Raw genomic sequence first — 7,851 nt, forward strand, 5'->3', positions numbered from 1 at the left:
AAGTAACACAATACTGTATAAAAGAAAATGTACAAATACATTTTTACATACACAGTAAAGTACAATTAATAACAAATAAAACAAATAATCTGAATTGTTATTGTCATTATTATGATAAATATTTGTTACTTTGTATTTATTTGTACATTTTTTTTCATTGAATCCATAAAACAGAAAACATCTAAAATCTTTATTCTGCCACAAGGTGGGGTAATTTGACAACTTAAAATGACTAAAGCAGCAAATGCAATATTGTATGACAGTATGTCTCAAGTGAATGAACACAACTTTGCTTTGAAATTAAAAGCCACAAGAGGTTTTATTTATTAAGAGAGAGACACAGAGAAAGAGAGAAAGAGAGAGAGCGATGGATCATGTGATGCCACCCTCTCACCTGAGTGGCGATTTTGAGGTACTGACCAATTTGTTTGAGGACAGGAAGAAGCAGTGCTGTCCAAAGGTAGGCCCAAAACAACTATAAACCGACAGAGCAACTCATTGACAACACAAACTGTGCATTGCTATGATTTAGCAAGTGCCAACATAAAATAATATGCAACGTGCACTGGATTAAAGTCTTTAGGAACTGCTGGCATGTTTCGGCCAATGGGGCTTTCAGCCTCAAATGCCTGTCTTAAAAATAAGGTGGAAAGAGTTTGAACAATAACTGGAACATCGATTTGTAAATACTCAAGCAAAACCTGACAAACACATTTCCTTACTCGTCAGACTCAGCATCTATAACATCTCGAACAAGTACAAGCGTATCACTGGTATGATTTTTAGCTGGTGGATGCTTATTTCAAAATATATAAAGTAAACATTCTTACTTTGGGTTGCATAAAATGGTTAATTGTCGCTCATCTCAGTTTACAAACTGCTATTCTCTTCTCAGTCAGTCTTCTCACATGACCCCTGGACCACTGAAAACTAGCATTCCATTTTGTAGATGTGCCCTCTGGTGGCGAAGATAAATCCTGTGTGACAACTTATCCTTGGGATAACAAGGCCCCATGCTTTACATAAAATAACGATATACAGTCCTGTGCATAGTCTTATGGCCTTGTCAAACCACACGACTTTTTTGTCGTTCGGGACGGTTGCGCCGTCAGACTACCAGATAAATATCGTTCTGTGTCTTGGACCGGGCGAGATATCACATTACAAGACCAGACGTTGCGTAGTTGTGTGCTTCTGTCAAGATTCAGTCTGTCGTAGGTCCGTTGGGGAGGCGGGACAAGCAGCTGTCAAAGTCATGTCGGCGGAGGCATTATGTGCATGTGCGTGCGTCATTTCTATGTTCATAAAAGGCAGGAAAAAAAGAGTATGGACCCGTTGCTCGATGGTCAAGTGAAGGTGGTAATGACTGTCTGTTCTCCAAAAACAACATGAGTTAACAAAGATGTTTAATACACCACGTTTGCTAATTAGCTATTACCTTGATACATATACTTTCCAATCTTCCCCTTTTGTTCAAGTCACTTTTTACCACATTGTGATTGTGTGCGCCATGACCAATCTCTCATTATAAATAGGAAGGCATTGTCTTCCTATTGGTCAGTCTCGAAGAACCAATTGGCGGATGACAGCGGACACAGGTGTCAAACTCAAGTCTCGGGGGCCAGGTCTGGCCTGCCACTTCATTTTATGTGGCCCGCGGAAGCAACTCTTCAACATCAACTTTGATGAATCTTGCTAAAATGTCTCCCAGAATTTCAAAATATCATTGATCGTATCGTAGAAATAATAATGCACAGATATATTGCAAGCGTTTTTTTTGTTTGTTTTTGTTTTGTTTTGTGCCAAGCCCCTTTTTAAAACAACTTACACAATAGTTGAGCTAACTACTATCCGTGCCATCTGATTTCAAGCATTTATCCATCAATTGTTCTGTATATGTAATAATATGAGGAGATTAAAAATGTGTTTGGTGTGCCAGGTCATATTGGCCCTCTGCGGGAAACCGCAAGTATAATGTGGCCCGCGACAAAAATGAGTTTTACACCTATAAAGGAGGATCTTTCACACTGCACCGGCTACGATGCATCAAGATAACTCAAAATCGGCTGCGAGACTTTACGTTTGTTTCTGAAACGTCTGTCAGCTCAAAATTGGGCTGCATTCTGTGGAGAGTGATGTCGGTATTGTTTTAGCAGTGCCATAATGATCATATATACTGGATATACAACACTAGCCAATCAGTTGCTGGACACATGTGAGTGAACAATTACCTTTATATTTGTTCTACTTCTACAGGGTCTGGATGCCCTGTGGCGCCATGTTGCCCCTCACTGGTTAGTCTTGTTACTATTACAGACAGTGGGAGGTTACTCGTGATTGTTGGTGGGGATATCGATATATGCATGGTGTGCTGTGTTGAGCATAGCGAGTACACTACACACACTTTTTTTTTTCCTCATCGTGTGTGAGGGGTCACTCACAATTTAAAAATCGCTTAAGATGTTAAAAATCAATATGTGTGTCAGCTACACAATGATAGAGCTCAATCTTAATGTATTGTGGTTTGTTGCGCTTCCTACTGGCAGAAATGTAACGCCTTCTGGCACAAATTTCCTCTGACGGGAGGCATGGTCCATTGCTGGTCAACATCTATTTTTACCACATTGGGTTAATTACTGTGACTTCAGTCTCTTGTCATATAAACAAGAAAAAATCCAAAGCTACCTTGACATCCATGTGTCACTTTCCGCTTTTCTCGCCAGCACCCCTGTGAGCTTTGTAACAGATTGAGAGAAGTGCAAATGGAAAAAATGGAAAACAGCTCACAGGGATTCATTGTCTTCACTCGAGTCAACCACAGAGAAGGAAAAATAAAAACCCTAATAATCTTGTTTGTTATTTCCCTTTTGGCAGAAGCTCAGAAATGTTGAGAAGACATAGTGGAATGAGCAGGAGCAGGGAGAGGAGAGACTGTTAAGAAGATCCTCAAGTGACTTCATTGTTGTAGAGACAGTGAGGAAATGTTTGGCTCACCAATCATAAATGAAAAAAAAAAAATCCAGCGTCGAGCTACATATCACAGCAACAAATGTTTAAAACAATTTTCAATCACAGGTACAAGTACATTTTTCCAGATTAATTTTTTGCATTTTTTAGTCTAAATCTGCCCTAGTTTTTTTGTCCAGCACACAATTTACAAACCCGAATTGGTTCTGTGATCCTGCGTGTAACTCTAAACATTCATAAATGTGAGTGATAAAAAGATTTAGGGGGGGAAAAATGAATTCAATGATTTTAGAGAAAAGCACAGGGTGTTACACAAAGTCGACGGCTGCGACCTAATGCTAATGACAGGGGAAGCGCTTGGCAAGCGCTTCTAGCCTCGGCTGTCGTCCAGATGTCTGAAGCGTGACGGCAAAGCACATGGGCAGGTCCAGTAAATGCAATCTAAGCCGACTGGAGACCTGTGCAGAGATTTCAGACTTATCAGCATTTCAAGTTTTAGACATTGGCTCCTCAACAGTTTTTCGTCTGCTGCTTGCTTTTTTTGACAATTTTGGGTTACACGTCATAGTTGTTGTTCGAGCATACGGACGTGAAGGAAATATTGTAATTACAAAGGATAACAAGTCAAAGTTGCAATAATAGTCAGAATATTGCAATTAATTGGCTTCAAATTAAGCACGGGAGAGGTGCGCCGACTACATGCTTGAAGTATAATGTGCTTGCTGGAGTATGCAGGAGATCAGCATGAGCGAAGTAAGTTTATAAGAATGACATAAATCGTCAATGGTCCACTGGAACTGGGTGTAACGCAGTCTGACAAATTCCCAAACAAAATAAAGATGCGCCAGTTTTCAAGTGCATGTGCACCTGCCTACAAAAATACGGTCCATTGCATATTATGCTCTTTTTGTAGCATTTTACTCTTATCTCACTTCAAAACGAACCTAAATTCTTAAAATAAAAACTAAATTTACTAAAATACACACTGCAAAAACATGTTGTGCAAAATGTATTAATAAATGTGGAGAGTTGTATTTGTAATCTCTCAGTTCTGCTAAATCGTGTGTCGATCATGCTGGTTTGCTAGCAGCCGCTAACAACAATGCTAACAGCGATATACATTTTGTAGTTTGCCTCAATCATGGGGATTTGAAACAAAAAAAAAAGCATTTCCATCAATTAATACTATACCTAATTAAATATGAAGAAAAATTCAGATTTATTTTTTTGTCTGTGCATTCTCCCGCAGCAAGTTTGGACATGCTCGACAGAAAGACGATGTGACGGAGGGGAACATTCACAAACAAGTGCAAAGCACAACTTGAGTTACACATCATTTGACCAGTCGCGACAACACACACTGGTCCATTAAATCTGAACAGTTTTACTAGGGAGTAGAATTTTTTGGGGATGTATTAGGAAACAGAAGCTAGATATTTACAAGACAGATGCTTATCATATCACAAGAAGACTTGCTGTATATGTGACCAGCACGTGAATTATTGCTCAAATGTGACATTCTGTCTGCTTGGCAAACCTGAGATTTTTTTAACAGTTTTTTTTTTCAACTATAACTGTTTTAAGCAATAGCGATTACCCCATTAATTGTACTATTTATAAAGTCACGTATACTCTAGATAATTTTATCTTGTGTAATAATGATTGCAGTCTTTTATCTCGGTTCTTTTCACTGTTGTTGTGTCCCAGTGATAAGAATCAAGCTGGCTTTGCAACATGTTGACAGTAATTAACATTATTTCACATTGGGGGTTTTAATGATTTAATGGTGTAAATTCAGCAAGTTTCAAGCCCATTTGAGAGCAGTAAAATGAATCAAAACCTTCAATTTACGACATGTTAACATAGCAGATGTTTAGTCAAGCCATTACAAGTTATTCAACAGAATGAGTCCTTTAGTGGAAAGTTCTGCACTCAATCACTAACATATGATGGTAAATATTTTGCTTTTGCTGTTTTGCTGCAAAACTGGGCGCCCTTGATAATGGCGGAATGTTGTCTGTCAAGATCGTCGGAAACTGACGGATTTTGGCCAATACATGAATTTGCAAGCACACACCTGTCCCTGCGTAAATTCAGCGAGCGCATTCCGTGTGCCGTTCACAGCCTTGCATTTTCCATTACCCGGCTTGGCCTCACACAGCAAACAGTCGGAGCTCCGGAAGTTGAAAATGGCGGTCATGGGGGTGGGAAGAGTGCAGAGCCACTGTGGGCCCTTTTTGAAGAATTCAGTCAGACAGTAATCCTCCGACCTGGCGGCAACTTCAGCCTTGCCAACTGCGTGTTACAAACTTTGTCTCGGGGGGGGGGGGGGGGGGGGTGGTGACCTGTAAAGTCTGGTCAACGGAGGAAGTTCAGGCAGTAAAATAATGCCAGGTGTCACGTGATGCTGATGGCTGGAACATATTAATGAAATAAACTGTGAAAAGTGCAGGATTGGTCGGTGACTGCTTCCTCACAGATGGTCAAGCCATCAACCCACTCACTCATTCGCTGATATTTTTTTTCCCAAAATACAGAAGAAGAAAAAAGACAGCCATGTGATATAAGCTACGTTTGATGATCACGCAGGCATTTTGGATGACGCGAGCCTCTTACTTGAACCCCTTTCTATAGGAAATCAACAATGGGAAGAACAAATATTCCTTCACTTATCCCTCTTTTTAAAATGTTTTCCCCTCCATCGTGAAATCCTGTCAGGGCTCATTTAGATGCCGTGTGTCACTTCACTGCATAGTACTTTTTTTTTTCACTTTAAGCCTCCTCCTTTGTCACAAAAAAAGAACACTAATAGGGAATTAAAGGAGACATGCAGTATTACGCAGGATTTTGTCTTAGAATTTCAAACAGTTCTGAGGCATCTTCATAAAAGCTGTCTGACATATTTGGTTAAAATTATAAATTGTCAGGGCAACCAAGAATCTGTTCTCAAATGCCTTACATTGATAAATCAAGGTTAAATAAAATAAAATAAATGCGCAAATGATAAAGAAAAATGGATCACTTAACATCCATGTGTCACACTCAAATCACTCGGGCATAGTTCTCTTTCGTGCAGCTTTTGTTACCATGGCGACCAGGGGTGTAGCCTCAGCATGTGAAGTAGTGAGCCTACTCAGCATTGTCAGTTTTGTGGCTTTGTAGCTATATTTAGCTTTTCCGACACCTTTGAAGTACCAGAAAAGTTCCCGGACTGGTGTCACAGAAGATACATTTCAAACCAAAACACAAACTATGAGTCATCGCCTACTTGTAGCAGCCCTACAACATTTTTTATCTTTTCGAGTAGTGAGTATTGAAAAAAAAAAAGTGATAAGCAATAAATCTAGCTACATTTTGTGGAGTTTTTGGAAACTCTGCATCCAGACTACAAATGAATAGTATTTGTGCAAAGACCAATATTGACCAATATTAGCATTGCAGCTCTGCTTACCTTTTGGCGTCAACATTTTCATCCTTAGTTTGACTAGTCCAGCGGTGGATGTAGGTCCCCCGCTGCTCATTCATGGGTGGAGAAACTCAATGTTTGTGGCAGTTGTCATGTTAATTGTCCCCACTGTTACTTAACATTTGGGTTTCAACTTTGAAGTACTTCCTTGCTCACAGACCAATTTTTTATTCCTCCTCCAGAAATGCGGCTATTTGTGTAGAAACCGGCAAAAAAAAATGTTTCCATAATATACCCACTTTAAAGCAACAATAGCATTTTATATCTGCTGGTTGAAGACTCCCTTCATGGGTGTCTTTTATTCCATAAAAATCAGACTAGTTTATGTGAAAATAATGCAAACTGCTCATAGACGTTCTGGCCCAGAATAATAAACAGGTCAGCAGTGTACCAGCAGCTCAGCTGGCACTACAGACTGATTCATGTATTTCAACTTAACGTTTTTCTCGTTTGTTTTGACTCCCTTTAACTTTAAAGTACACTTTCCCTTACCACAACATTCATCTGAGGCCCTTTAATTTACACCGAAAACAACAGTGATCCACTCATGCACAACGCTGCCAAGTCTGCTCTCTTGGAAAGGGCCGTTTCAGTCAATCAGCTGACATCTGGCGGGGGTAATCGAGGCAGGAGGAGCTCGAGATTGGAGGAATGTCACGATGGCGAGGGTGGTGGGAAAAGGAGGGGAAACTAGGTGAGGAGGCCGCCATCGATGCAAGGAGGTGAGGGGAGTGGGAAAGACATTCTTTCACCGATGTGAGATTTCCGTCCTGGCGAAACGCTTTGAAAGCATGGAATGTCGCAAATGAATGACACAACACTTTGCCGACAATGCTTACTCGATATTTTTGTTCGCTTGTGTGCTTTTGACTCATATTTTGCAACGGCTGGCATGTGTCCATATCATTACAAAAACAAAAAAGAAAAAACTTCCATAGAGTCTGGATGTACTCCTGCCTGCCAAGTGCGTCTCGTCACGAGACGAGAATTATGGAATGCCAGAGGGAAAAGAGCTCTTGAGCAGGCATGCTTCCAGCAGCTGCTGCAGTGAGGCTTCACGCAGTTTTAATGCACGCCCGCCGACAGTTACTGCTCTAGATGATGGGAAAAGATGGAACTTTGATTGTTTCTTCAGATCATTCGCAGTCTAAGTGAATGCGTTTTATAGTTCCTTCAATTTGATTGGCTTCTGGTTGGCACGTCCGTTCAGGGTTTGAATCGACCTTCCTTTGAGCCAAGAGACGAAGACTCAAGATTTCGCAGAGGTGTAAATGTTGAGTGCGAATAGTTGATGTGACCTGCAATTGGCCGGTGAACCCTGCTTCATGTTCCCACAGCTCACCCGATTAATGATGTGTGTTCCCTTTTAAGGCCAAATTGACTTCTTGTATAACATTTTGTGAGGCCAATTTTTAACA

Source organism: Hippocampus guttulatus, chromosome 8 (genome assembly GCF_054856545.1).
Source record: "Hippocampus guttulatus isolate MCC_2025c chromosome 8, RoL_Hgut_1.0, whole genome shotgun sequence".
NCBI lineage: Eukaryota > Metazoa > Chordata > Actinopteri > Syngnathiformes > Syngnathidae > Hippocampus > Hippocampus guttulatus.